General features: G+C 35.0%; 1 long non-coding RNA gene across 1 annotated transcript; it reads left to right on the top strand.

The window, feature by feature from the left end:
• Positions 1-11,967: 11,967 nt before the first annotated feature.
• On the top strand, positions 11,968-13,126 carry LOC144970814 (uncharacterized). The gene is made up of 2 exons (XR_013645027.1): positions 11,968-12,099; positions 12,656-13,126. It is a non-coding gene; the product is annotated as an uncharacterized LOC144970814 (long non-coding RNA).

Raw genomic sequence — 13,126 nt, forward strand, 5'->3', positions numbered from 1 at the left:
CAAAACCATCCTACTTAGGCATGCTGGACCCAATTCATCATCAGGGACTGCGCTTGGCACTCGGGGCTTTCCGCACTTCTCCAGTGGCAAGCCTTTATGCTGAGGCAGATGAGCCACCTCTCCATCTCAGGAGGAAAAAACTGGCTCTCCAGTATGTTACTAAGGTCACATCGCTGCACGACAACCCAGCACACAAACATGTACACTACACGGATAGGACACTAGAAGAAAAATTTCGCAAGCACCCAAAAATGACACCACCATTAGGTTGCAGAATAAAAAAAGACATCGCAGACATGAACATCAGTCTAGATAGGATACATCCATACGTCCAGGCAAAGACACCACCATGGTCCATACATAGACCAAACATAAATTTGGACCTAACAAAACTGGAAAAATCACAAACAGACCCACATATTTACAAACAGACACTAAAAGCAATATTACAAACATACAAAAACCATACTCACATATTTACGGATGGTTCAAAGAGCGCAGATGCAGTAGGATGTGCCTATCACTCATCGGAAGGCACAGGATCACTTCGCCTGGATAGAAATGTTTCGATCTTTACAGCGGAATCGAGAGCAATCCTAAATGCTCTCCGTTTGGCTGAGAGATCGAATAAAAATAAATTCTTGATCTTGTCTGACTCGCTGTCCGTACTTAAGGGGATCTCAAATTTTTATTGCACCGATCCAAGACTCATAAGTATCTTGGAAGGTGCAAATAAATTATTTATTAAGAAAAAGAAAGTTTGTTTTCTCTGGGTACCTAGTCATGTGAGTATCCAGGGGAACGAAGAAGCGGATCGACTGGCAAAAGAGGCGGTGAGCCAAGAATTACAAGAGGGCAGTAAAATCCCACACGCGGATTTAAAGATCAATATAAAAAAACATGTCCGAAAGGAATGGGAACGATCCTGGAGTCGAGATGTACATAACAAATTAAAACAAATTAAAAGTGACCTCGGCCCCAGACCCAACTCGGGGCTAAAAAGAAGAGACGAGGTAAAAATAACTCGACTCCGGATCGGACATACTGCCCTCACTCACCGTTTCCTTCTGGAGAGGGATGAAAAACCCCTCTGCAGAAGATGTAACTGTGACCTGACAGTTCAACACATTTTAATTGAATGTACAGAATTAGAACAGATAAGGTCACAACATTATGATAACAGAGACTTGAAGTCTCTGTTCCAGTCGGTCGATCCGCTTACAATTTTAAAGTATCTGCAGGAATGTGAACTCCTGCAGAAATTGTAAATAGATATTTTTACTTAACAAACATGTAACTATTATGATTTTATAAAGATTTTATTACAACAGTACACGTTTTGATCAGCTGTGGCCCCTCGGGGCCGATAAAAGATTGATGAAAGACAGAAACGGGCGCTTAAATGACCTAAATAGTGTCGAAAGCGCCGTTAAATACCTAAAAACAAACAAAACAATCTTCTTCATCTTCATTTTTATTCTTCTTCTTCTTCTCCTTCTCGCGGGTGGTTGGATGGGAGCATCACCCTTTAATCATATACCTATGATGTTCGCATGGGTATACGATCCGATAGTGATGTCGTTTCTTCTTCTGTTTACTAGCCTATCCTGCTTCTTTAGTTTGTGATTGTATTTTTGACAGGGGATATTTTTTTTTTCTGTAAATCTTCTGCCTGTTTGTTCTTGGTTATTTATAATTTAGCTTATGATATCTTTAGGTTATGATTTTGATTTACATTTGTACTATTTTTGTTAGATTGCTTGTTTTTTTGTTTCAGCGGTCTCTCATTTAACCCCAATTGTGTTGGAAGAGACCTAAAGCAACAAACAAACAAAAACTTCTCCTTCTCCTTCTCCATCCCCTTCTTCCTCTTCTTCTTCTTCTTCTTCTTCTTCTTCTTCTTCTTCTTCTTCTTCTTCTTCTTCTTTCTTCTTCTTCTTCTTCTTCTTCTTCTTCTTCTTTTCTTCTTCTTTTCTTCTTCTTCTTCTTCTTCCTTCTCTTCTTCTTCTTCTTTCTTTCTTCTTCTTCTCTTCTTCTTCTTCTCTTCTCTTTCTCTTCTTCTTCTTCTTCTTCTTCTTCTTCTTCTCTTCTCTTCTTCTCTCTTTCTTCTTCTTCTTCTTCTTCTCTTCTTTCTTCTCTTTTCTTCTCTCTTCTTCTTCTTCTTCTTCTTCTTCTTCTTCTTTCTTCTTCTTCTTCTTCTCTTCTCTTCTTCTTCTTCTTTTTTCTTCTCTTCTCTTTCTTCTTCTTCTTCTTCTTCTTCTTCTTCTTCTTTCTTCTTCTCTCTTCTTCTTCTTTCTTCTTCTTCTTCTTCTTCCTTCTTCTTCTTTCTTCTTCTTCCTTCTTCTTCTTCTTCTTCTCTTCTTTCTTCTTCTTCTTCTTCTTCTTCTTCTTCTTTCTTCTTCTTTCTCTCTTCTTCTTCTTCTCTTCTTCTTCTTCTTCTTCTTCTTCTTCTTCTTTCTTCTTCTCTTCTTTCTTTTCTTCTTCTTCTTCTTCTTCTTCTTCTTCCTTCTTTCTTCTTCTTCTTCTTCTTCTCTTCTTTCTTCTTTCTTCTTCTTCTTCTTCTTCTTCTTCTTCTTCTCTTCTTCTTCTTCTCTTCTTCTTCTTCTTCTTCTTCTTCTTCTTCTTCTTCTTCTCTTCTTCTTCTTCTTCTCTTCTTCTTCTTCTTCTTCTTCTTCTTCTTCTTCTTCTTCTTCTTCTTCTTCTTCTTCTTCTTCTTCTCTTCTTCTTCTTCTTCTTTCTTCTTCCTTCTTCTTCTTCTTCTTTTCTTCTTCTCTCTTCTTTCTCTTCTTCTTCTTCTCTTCTCTCTTCTTTCTTCTTCTTCTTCTTTTTTTCCTTGTTGTTCTTGTTGTTCTTTTGTTCTTGTTGTTCTTTCTTGTTGTTCTTGTTTCTTTGTTCTTGTTGTTCTTGTTGTTCTTGTTGTTCTTGTTGTTCTTGTTGTTCTTCTTGTTCTTCTTGTTCTTCTTGTTCTTCTTGTTCTTCTTGTTCTTCTTGTTCTTCTTGTTCTTCTTGTTGTTGTTCTTGTTGTTGTTCTTGTTGTTGTTCTTGTTGTTGTTCTTGTTGTTGTTCTTGTTGTTGTTCTTGTTGTTGTTCTTGTTGTTGTTCTTGTTGTTGTTCTTGTTGTTGTTCTTGTTGTTGTTCTTGTTCTTGTTGTTGTTCTTGTTGTTGTTCTTGTTGTTCTTGTTGTTGTTCTTGTTGTTCTTGTTGTTGTTCTTGTTGTTGTTCTTGTTGTTGTTCTTGTTGTTGTTCTTGTTGTTGTCGTTGTCGTTGTCGTTGTCGTTGTCGTTGTCGTTGTCGTTGTCGTTGTCGTTGTCGTTGTTGTTGTCGTTGTCGTTGTCGTTGTCGTTGTCGTTGTCGTTGTCGTTGTCGTTGTCGTTGTCGTTGTCGTTGTTGTTGTCGTCGTTGTTGTCGTCGTTGTTGTCGTCGTTCTCGTTCTTCCTTCTTCCTTCTTCCTTCTTCCTTCTTCCTTCTTCCTTCTTCCTTCTTCCTTTTTCCTTTTTCCTTTTTCCTTTTTCCTTTTTCCTTTTTCCTTTTTCCTTTTTCCTTTTTCCTTTTTCCTTCTTCTTTTTCCTTCTTCTTTTTCCTTCTTCTTTTTCCTTCTTCTTTTTCCTTCTTCTTTTTCCTTCTTCTTTTTCCTTCTTCTTTTTTCTTCTTCTTTTTTCTTCTTCTTTTTTCTTCTTCTTTTTTCTTCTTCTTTTTTCTTCTTCTTTTTTCTTCTTCTTTTTTCTTCTTCTTTTTTCTTCTTCTTTTTTCTTCTTGATCTTCTTGATCTTCTTTAGTTTAGACATTAACATTTTGAATATTGCAAATATTGCTCTAGTCATATATTGTATTTTTGAAAATTAAAATTATACTGCAGTTAGATGTGGCATTATGTTAGGCATCTTTTTAAGAAATCAAGACTATCAATATTTCGAAAATTTCTTTTTCTGTCTTTTGTTATATTTTTTGGCACCATCTAAATGGTTATTACACATAGAACTTATAGAATAACTGCCTCACTCTTACATAAAATTTTAATTCGTGATATGTAAATATGTGTTTATAGACGTCTAATTGTGTTTGTGACAAATATGTTATCTCATTGATTTTTTTAGAGCTTAACTCCCGCAAACAAAAGAAAGATCTTTCTTTCGCCATAATTTTGTATCACTTGTGAATAAATTCAATTATCAGATTATTACATAAATCAGTTTAAATCAAATTCAACATCACTTCCTGAAGTAAAAGAACTCAATTTTAATTTATTCCCTAATTTGAAACGTGAATCGCCTTTGGAATCCAAATTAATTCCCGTTTCTGCAGGTTTTCCTGTATTTTGGTGAGAATCGTTTGCTTGCTATGTGTGGATCATATTACAATGTACTTTTTGCCAATTTGAATATGACTTAGCTACCCACTTATGGCTTGATAAACTTAGGTATGGCTTTTAAATAATAGCAAAATGAGGATTCTTATCCGGATCTTTATTGAATCTGTTGCAAGCGCCGTACAACCCTTAAAATAAAAAAACAATTATTGAATCTGAAGCTCTAGCTAAATGCAGCTACTGGACTCTGAGTTGTCGACTATGAATATGTTATAACTTTTCAACATTATATCTGTATTTATATTCTTTTTTTTTTTTTTTTGGACATGTTATGACACAAATCGGTGACTTGTCAACTCAAAACATTAATAGATATAAAAATTTTGATGCCGTAAATAATAAATGAACAAAAAACAATTATTACCAAACATGTTGTATGAATTAAAAGTTGAATATTTTCTTGGCTGAAGCACTGGGGTATAAGTACTGGCTTCCAATATTTTGATATGTCAATCTTATTACAAACCACTCTCTATTGAGATTTTATGGATTCAAAGGGATCCTATATTTGATCTTAATACATTTCTCCATACCAGCGTTTACATTTTAAAAGCCGCCTTCTCAACTTTTTAATTTGCCTTCGTTTATTGTTGCCATTTTTTCATACTATTGATGTACATGAGTATGGATGCTGTATTAAAATTGAGAACTCAACATTGTTTTCTTAGATTTGAATTTAAAGATTCACGTGTTCAATTTTCATTCTTGAATTCTTTAGGATAGGGAAAGGGGGGGGGGGGGAGGAGAATTGTGCTTCTCCATCTGACTGTTGTGTTCCACGTCCGTTCTCATCTTTCCTATTTCTTTATTTTTCCCCGGATGGGGTCTTCTGACGTCCCATGGTGGAAAGAGAGGTCACTCACTGTGTCTTTTATCTCTTATCTCTTTCCCTTTCCATGTTGCTCTCTCATGGTGAACAGGTCACTTGCTGTGTCTTCTATCCCCTATACATATATGTTTTATGAGTTGCTTTCTGTCCTTGCCTTTGTCTTGGAATGGGTTTACTTGGTTCTGTCCTGATCCTCTCCGGAATACTTGGCTGAGAGGGAAATCGTCAAAAGTATGCAAGGATTTTCATTGTAAATCCTCTCTCTTTTATGGACTGATCGTTACATTTTTGTGTTGAAAATATCTTTAAAACATTTGAATGAGACTTTTAGGTACATTGATGGTATGCTTTTGGAATTTCTTGGATACTTTAATTTTTTCACTATCCCGTTTCTTTCCTTTTTTTTTTTTTATTACTGGCGCTGATATAACCTAAATGTTTTGCAAGCGCCATGAAACCCTTTTTCTGGATTGAGATTGCTTGGTGTTTTTTCCCTGGTTATGTCCGAAATCTTTAGCTGGGAGGGAGACTGTCAAATGTATAGTACCCTTTTAAAGAGATATTTTATTCCATTGTTAATCATCTCACTGTTATTGTTGTGTGGTCCTATCATTATTAGTTTTGGATGGTTGGCTAGGTGGTCTTCAGATTGGAAGGCACAGGGCTCGATTCCGACTCTGAGCGGCGTATAGTTGAATCCTTAGAATAGCTCTCTACTCACATTCTCTCACCGTACTTAGGTGTACAATGAGTACATGGCTCTTAACAACGTTGTTTCTGTCCGAAATAATTGTATTAATGCCTAACCGGCGTTATATATCGTCCTACTTGTTGCTGTTGGCAAGGGACCCATTATAAAGCCCTTAGAGCGTGCTTAGTGGATACTGCGCTGTTAGAGTATAATAATATAGTGGTCAGAAGTAATTTTATTTTGTCGACCCCAGGAATGTCTTGGTGGATTTCGTTCCATGCCATGCATTAATCTTATGAGTAGCATTATGTGTATAGTAACATGCTATGATAGGGACACGATATGATGGTGTATACATCTACTGATAATTTGCATAAGACATCTTTTTTTCCTTTAATATCCATTGTGTTAACCAGTAAAACTCTGAAAAAACTATGAATTCAAAAATTTGGCCAGAAAACTGGTCCTTCAAATATCGATCGATTTAAATGAATTCTTTTGGCAAAAACTCTCAAACCTGGGACCTCACATGGGTCCTTTAAATCGATGAATATGTGAAGGAAGAGTTTTCTGGCCAAATTTTTAAAAGCATGTTTTACTAGAGGTAGAAAGTTAATTGGTTAACAAAATACCATAGGAACCATCAGCTCAACGAGCAAAATGTAACTATTACGATCAGAACAATCGTATTTATTTTTAGACATATCAGCTGGTAATCTGTGTGCTCAATTGTTTTAAAATAAATGAAGTAACAAAATTCGACTTTTGCCTTTTGATCAAAGGTAAAATCAATAAGGACAATACAATGCTGATTTGTATTTTCAAATTATTCAATTTAAAAAATCAAATAACAACAGAAAGAAAAGAAATAAAAAATTAAACGTTCAAAGCATGACATCTATATATATATATATATATATATTATATATATATATATATATATATATGTGTGTGTGTGTGTGTGTGTGTGTTCATGTCGGTCCTCATTCAACTTATCGACTGTCCCTTTCTCCAATGCATTTTGTTCTTGTCCTGGAATGAGACGTCTTGCTATTTTATCTGGCTGGAGTCATATATTGATGGAGGTCCAGGGAGGCAGTCGGACGTGATGGAATGGCTTTATTTTGAGATTTATTTTTTTCTCTCTGTGGTGAGTCGTGAGGCTGAATGATAAGTATTTAATTTTAAATCATGTCTCCTTTGTGGGGAGTGAGGATACTGCCGGTGTTCATGGGATCTTGAATGGACTTAAGCCGGGAACAGGGCTAGATTCCCGCCTAGATCGACTTTGTGACCTGTCCCTGTATTGCAAACATTAACCAAAAGTATCAAACTTAACTTACGTATTGTGCACTATGTTTCTTTATTTCGTAGGCGTTGAAACGACCTAAAAAATATCACAAGCGTCATTTCACTTCTTAAACTGACTTGTTTTGGCTTGAGGTGACATGGTATTTCCCAGTCCGTCGCGGGAGAACTTTCTTCTTTTTCTCTCTGGCAGTGAGTATGAGTAGCTAAAATAAATTAGGACATCTCTGAGTGTCCCGATTTTGGGGAGGATCCCATACCGTTATCTATGTGAGGCTTTGGAAAGTCTTTGGCTGTGTACAGGGGTAGATTGCTGCTGGGATCTTGTTGTAACCTTAACCCGTTCCCTCTATTATTATCAGAAGCCCGTGATAGTGTAGGGAGGTACATACTGCGCATTCTATCCCCCTATATCTGTTTTCCAACTTGCTTTCTGTCTTTGTCTTGGAATGAGATTCCTTGGTTTTGTCCTGACCCTGGCTGGGAGGGAAACAGTCAAATGTATAGTTAGAGTTTTGGGAGATGATATTTTTTTCCTTGTAAATCATCTCTCTGTTATGCACTGTATTATTTTTCCTTTAACATATGTATGAGTGTGTTCCTCTTGGCGTGTCTGGATGAGACATTTAGTGATCTCAAACTAAGTGCACCCTATTTGAACCAACTCCCCATTGTCTCCCTTATTCTTGGATGCTTTAATTGTAATTCTAGAACTTTTTGACATCCCATTTTATTCCTTTTTTACTGGCGCTAATATAACCTAAATGAAAATGTGTTGCAAGCGCCGTAAAACTCTTTAAAACAAACAAAAAAAACAGAAGCCCTTGATCTATGAGTGATATAGGTACTGATCACATCTAATTGTCCTTTTGTATTGCGTTCCATCAAAATTTCCCTAAAAGTGTCGAATGTAACATATCGATGCTGTGCGTTTAGCCAAAATACTCACAACATCCGCCAGCCGGATAAAACGTATCAACATACAAAACTAAGTACTTTCAACGTTTATAGTCTGATTGATACAATATACATGTAGTTATAGACGATAACGGGTATTATGTGCATCCTGATTAGATATAACAGTGATAAACGCCTAACGGGTTCGTGTTCTGATTAAATTTATGTGTAGTGATATTGGCAGCCCTGCCTACCGGCAATTCAAAAAGTAGGAATTCTTAGGAGATACAAATTGTAGTCGCTATAAATTATCATTTTATCCTCACAAGGATTAGATATATACAAAATCCTTAAAATTATGTAGTCTGGCATCAACTTTCATTTTCAATAAGTTTTAATGACTCAGAGATGTTTATGAAGTTCTGAAATTGGAGCTAAAATTTCGACCCAGTTGACAAAATTTAAGGGAAGCAACCCATACTTTCTTCATTGTACGTGTTGTATTTACCGGATTATCTCCATCTTCTATCATTTTTTTAAAGGTAATACTTCCAATAGGTTATGTTCCCCCTTTTCGCAAGTTGTTTCCCTTGAATTTCAAACTTGCTAATTTGTGTGTTTGTGTATGTGTGTGTGTGTGTGTAAGGGGGGGGGGGGGGGGGGGGGGGGGGGGGGGGGGGGATATCCAACATTGTTTCAGACTGCAAGGTTTTAGACTTTGTGTGTGTGTGTGTGTGTGTGAATATCTTCGATAGTCTGATTTGTTCACTCACTCAGGCATAACTGGCTAGTTATCTTTGTCTTTAGATGTGATCCGATGAAAGAAAATAACGTCTGTTTCAGACCAGGGACAACTAATAGTCCTTTATTTATTTATTTATAAGCTCACTTTGCGGCCCTGCACTGCGGCTGACGCCTGGGTTATTCCAGTCTTCCTTTGGAATAGCCCTGAAGACAAATTTCCCCATCGGGATGAATAAAGGGAATTTCATTTTATATATTTTTATCTCTATTTATTTATTTATCATCATCATCATCATCACCTCTCCCCCCCCCCCTCTCTCTCTCTCTCTCTCTCCCTTTCTATACCTCTAAATCTCTCTCCTTCTCCACCTCTCTATCTATCTATCTATCAAGAAAACATTTGAAATTGTTTTGTTTGTTTTTAAGGGATTTTACTGGCGCTTTCAATACATTTGGGTCATATCAGAGCCAGTAAAATGAAGTTAATGGGAAAGTAAAAAGTTTAGAATTATAATTAAAGCACCCAAGAAAAAGAAAGATAAAGGGAAAAGGTATGGATTCCAAGAGTACACCAGCTGAATCTGAATCCGTGTACTTGGTTTGAGATCACCTAAATTTTCATCTTGACACAAGCACAGGTCCTCACACTCAAATGTTTACAAATCATATATGCAAAACAAAAAAAATAATACATTGCATAACAGAGAGATGATTTACAAGACTAAAAAATATAATTTCCCAAACTCTATCTATACATTTGACTGTTTCCCTCCCAGCCAGCGTATCCGGCCAGGGCCAGGACAAAACCAAGTAATCTCATTCCAAGACAAAGACAGAAAGCACATTCAAAAACAGATATAGGGGATAGAAGACACATTAAGTTCCTCCCTACCCATTATGGGAAGTCAGGAAACCCCATTCAGTCTCTCTATAAAAAATCACGACAAACTAAAGGAGTACTCAAAACGAGATTTTATTTATTCATCATATATTTTTAGATTATAATTACAATAACAATATTAACGGCGATATTAATAATAATAATAATAATAATAATAATAATAATAATAATATATAATAATTATTATTATTACTATAATAGTATTAATAATAATAATAATAATAATAATAGTAATAATAATAATAATTATAATAATAAAAATAATAATAGTAATAATAATAATAATAATAATAATAATAATAATAATAGTAATAATAATAATAATAATAATAGTAATAGTAATATAGTATATTGTAGATTATGGCCATCCCTCCCATACAAAAATAAAGACCCAAATGACAATAATAAAAATAATTATGAACCTTCAGTTGAAACCATTAAAAGGGAACTAGGTTTGTTTTAGAAGTTTTAATGGCATTTACGATAATAATATTAGCGCTCAAGCCTAAGTGAAAACAATGAAACAGTTTAAACTTATCTAGAGAGATAGAAGACACAGTAAGTGCCTCCCTGCCCACTATGGAAGGTCACAAACCCCATCGAGATTCTCATGCCAAGACAAAGACAAAAAAGCAAGTTGGAAAGCAGATATAGGGGTATAGAAGATATATTGTAAGTGACCTCCCTTCCCACTATACTATGGGAGTATAGAAAATATTCTCCCAAAAACCTCCCAAAATGGACAATATGGACGAAAAAGGTTTGAGGATCAACCCCAGTAGAAAAGTTCAAGTGACATACATCCATGCCAAAAACATTATATTATGCATTTACATTGCTATAGTATTTTTGATGTTTGAGTGAAATACAGTGGGGTAACTTTGCCTCTTTAGTTTTTGGACCAATTAGAGTATACTTTATTTAACAATATAGCAGGTGTTTCCTTTGATTAAAAAAAAATAAATTAAAATTGATTAAAGGAAATAAGTGTAATACTCAAAATATTTCATATCTACATGGGCAATGTATTCCTATTTGATGGCAATAACAATGTTCTTATGAACTAAAACATCATAATAATAAAATAAATAATAATAATAATAATAATAATAATAATAATAATATTAATAATATTAACAATAATAATAATAATAATAATAAGAAGAAGAAGAAGAAGAAGAAGAAGAAGAAGAAGAAGAAGAAGAAGAAGAAGAAGAAGAAGAAGAAGAAGAAGAAGAAGAAGAAGAAAAAGAAGAAAAAGAAGAATGATGATGATGATGATGATGATGATGATGATGATGATGATGACGACAATGACAAAAAAGACAACACAGCGACGACGATTATTATGATTATGGTAATGATAACAATAATAAGTATTTTCGGGAACTTTTGGAAGACGAGTCATTATTTGAAATTAATGTTCCTAAAACCATCATGACGTAACTAGTAGTCAGCATACTGTAATTTCAATGACTCTAAGGCACTTATCTACATTCTGTGCAGAGATACTTAATCACAAAATCAACCTAATTTTTACAGTGGATCACAGATTCAACGAGATTAAATTCAGGAAGAATTATAAAAATCACAATCCCTTTTTTTTTTTTTTTTTTTGGTATGATTTGTTTTAATTTGTTAGTTTTTTAAAGGGTTTTACGGCGCTTGCAACACATTTAGGTCATATCAACGCCAGTAAAAAAAAGAAGATAATGGAATAATCAAAATTTTATAGATCTAGATTTATAATCAAAGCACCCAAGAAAAAGTAAGACAAAGGGGAATTGGTTCAAATGGGGAACAGATGTAGATTCCAAGAGCATACCATCTATGTACTTAGTTTGAGATCACCTTACAGTCTCATCCAGACACAAGCACAGGATCCCACTGAGAGGAAACACTCAAATGTTTACAATATACATAACTATGGATACATAACAGAGATATTATTTACAATTTAAAAAATATCATTACTGTCATCTTCCACAATCTTCCAGTCTTACTATCGATAAGTGTGGCAAACTGTTTTTCAGGAGCTGGCAGTGTAACCAACAGATAATGCTACTAATCGCCATTGCACAATGAAGGAGAGCTTTCTTTTGATGTTATTCAATTAAGTAAAATACTCACAACATCTGCTCTCTGGATAAAACATCACACCATCACACAAAACTATGAGTAACATTGAATATTTATAGTTATAGTCTGAATGCTATAGTTTGTGAGTACTAATCACGTAACTGGTAGTTTAAAAACAAACAAAAAATATAGTTGAATGGTATCAAATTAATTCAGTCTATACAATTCTTTACAGAATTCGTTTGGTTTTTTAACATTTATTTTTTTTTTTTTTTTTTGGTGTGGCTCTGAGGCCTATTTGTTTTGTTTTGTTTTTTAGGGTTTTACGGCGCTTGCAACACGTTAAGGTTATATCAGCGCCAGTAAAAAGGAAGAAAATGGGATAGTAAAAAGTTCTAGAATTACAATTAAAGCACCCAAGAGAAAGTAAGACAAAGGGGAACTGAGAACAAATAGGGATCAGATGTAGATTCCAAGAGCATACCATCAATGTACTTAATTTGAGATCACCTAAAAGTCTCATCCAGACACAAGCACAGGTCCCAACTAAGAGGAATACACTCAAATGTTTACCAATCATATAATATAATATGCAAACTAAACATAATACAATGCATAACAGAGAGATGATTTACAAGGAAAAAAATATCATCTCCCAAAACAATAACTATGCATTTGACTGTTTCCCTCCCAGCCAGGACTCCGGAAAGGGCCAGGACAAAACCAAGTAACCTCATTCCAAGACAAAGACAGAAAGCATGTTGGAAAACAGATATAAGGAGATAGAAGACACAGTATGTACCTCCCTGCCCGCAATGGGAGGTCAGGATCCCCACCCAGGCTCTGAGGCCTACTGGTATGACACTCGCCTTCGGATCAGAAGGTTCTGGGTCCGAGTCCTGCTCTGAGTGGTGCATAGTTGTATTGTGTCCTTGGAAAAGGCTCTTCACTTATATTCTCTCACTGTACTCAGGTATATTTTGAGTACCTGGCTGTTAACAGCGTTGTCTCTGTCAGAAAAAAATTATAATTGCCTAACAAGCATCATGTCTCGTCCTACATGTTAAGTGTTATTGTTGGCAATGGACCACTTGTAAAACGCTTTGAGCATGTTTAGTGGATATTGCACTTTATAAAAGCTCAATCTTTTTGTTTTGTTTTGATTTTAAAAATAAAGATGCACCGCAATTTGTAAAATGAGTCCTTCTTACAGCAACTAAAACTCTTGGAAAATCTGGAGTTATACTTTAAAAGAGTGTATCCAAAGTTTTGCATTATATGCAAGAGAGCTAAAAAAAAATAAAAAAATAA

This window comes from Berghia stephanieae, chromosome 4 (genome assembly GCF_034508935.2).
Source record: "Berghia stephanieae isolate SIO BIC M18660-M18661 chromosome 4, UCSD_Bste_1.3, whole genome shotgun sequence".
In the NCBI taxonomy this organism is placed as follows: Eukaryota; Metazoa; Mollusca; class Gastropoda; order Nudibranchia; family Aeolidiidae; genus Berghia; species Berghia stephanieae.